Here is a 1876-nt window from a genome sequence, read left to right as displayed (position 1 = left end):
ATAGCACCATGTAGCTAGGCATCGTGACTCACACCTGTAATCCCAGCACTTTAGGAGACTGAGACTGGAAGATCACTTGAGGCCAGGAGTTGGAAGTAAGTGCTAGGAACACAGCAAGAACCTGTTTCTACAAATAATAATAATAAAATAGTACCATGCACACGTCATACTAATTTGAACCTTTTTGTATGTGATAAAAACAGGATGGTAGCAAGCAGGCTGAGGCAGCTTTTTTTTTTTTTTAGACAGGGTCTCATTGTGGCCCGGGCTAGAGTGCAGTGTCTCAGTCATGGCTCACTGCAGCCTCAACCTCAGTGGGCTCAAACGATCCTCCTGGGTAGCTGGAACTACTGGCATGAGCCACAGTGCCTGGCTTGAGGAAGCATTTTAAAAAATTACTGTCCTTATTAGTGTGGGATGGGTGAAGTATGCAAAGTATAAAATAATAGAGCAGTAATTCTGTTATAGGAAAGGGGTCCCGATCCAGACCCCAAGAGAGGGTTCTTGGATCTCGAGCAAGAAAGAATTCAGGGCAAAGTGAAAGCAAGTTTATTAAGAAAGTAAAGGAATAAAAGAATGGCTACTCCACAGACAAAGCAGCCCTGAGGGCTGCTGGTTGCCCATTTTTATGGTTATTGCTTGATGACACGCTAAATGGGTGGATTATTGATGCCTCCCCCTTTTAAGACCATATAGGGTAACTTCCTGACACTGCCATGGCATTCGTAAACTGTCATGGCGCTGATGGGAGTGTAGTAGTGAGGACTACCAGAGGTCTCTTTCATGGCCATCTTGGTTTCGGTGGGATTTAGCCGGCTTCTTTACTGCAATCTGTTTTATCAACAAGGTTTTTATGACGTGTATCTTGTGCTGACCTCCTATCTCATCCTGTGACTTAGAATGCCTTAACGGTCTGGGAATGCAGCCCAGTAGGTTTCAACCTCATTTTACTCAGCTCCTATTTAAGATGGAGTTGCTCTGGTTCACATACCTCTGACAGTTCCCTTAGAGGCAAAATCTTTTTAATAAAAAGAATAAATAAATACTGTAAAGTGCTTTAGAATAATGTTTGGCACATGTTAACCACCACATATGTTTTTGCTGTTATTATCTGAAAAAAAATCCAGATAAGATTCCTAATTTAGCAAGTCACTAATGGAACTTGTAATAATTCTTAAACAACATTACTTTAAAAAATAACGTAAAAAGCATGTAAGCCTTTGGAAACAAACTTGTTTCCTTATTACTTAACTTCTGGTGACTTGATGCATTTGAGCACGTTTATTTTGAAGGCATCACCTTCATATAATCAGTTCAACTTTAGTCATTAATGATCAACTCTACTGTGCTGTAGATGGAATAGTAGGCCTGGGGGAGTTTAGAGGAAAAGACAATGGGGGAATGGGAGTTGAAATAATTATAAATAACCAGTAATAAAGTAAATTAACAAAACCATAAAAATTAAACTCCACAGAGTAGTACTTGAACTTGATGCGTTTACAGATAGGTAAAACTATACTGCTTTTAAAATGTGTGTTGGCTCCAAAGTATCCTCACCATCACAAAGTGTATTCGGTGAACAATGTTCAGTCCTGAAATTTGGAAGTTAGGGGGGCAATTTCTGCCTGAAATAAGACAAAAGTAAAAATCCGCCACAGTGCAAGCAGAAGAGTCAGGTTTTCTACCCACCAGGCCCTAATATCCTCTGAGCGCTTTAACGCTCTCGCTCAAGAAGGCGCCGGCTGCTGCGATGGACATGGGCGTCCGGCTCTGGCACGTGCCGCGGGTCTTTCCGGCCCTGGTGAGGGAGCTGGCGGACTCGCGCCAACCTTCGCGGAAGAGCGCCACGAAAGGCAGATGGTTCCCTCACTTTGAG

The sequence above is a fragment of the Mandrillus leucophaeus genome, unplaced genomic scaffold (genome assembly GCF_000951045.1).
Source record: "Mandrillus leucophaeus isolate KB7577 unplaced genomic scaffold, Mleu.le_1.0 Scaffold121, whole genome shotgun sequence".
Lineage (NCBI taxonomy): Eukaryota > Metazoa > Chordata > Mammalia > Primates > Cercopithecidae > Mandrillus > Mandrillus leucophaeus.
This window is presented reverse-complemented; position numbering follows the sequence as displayed.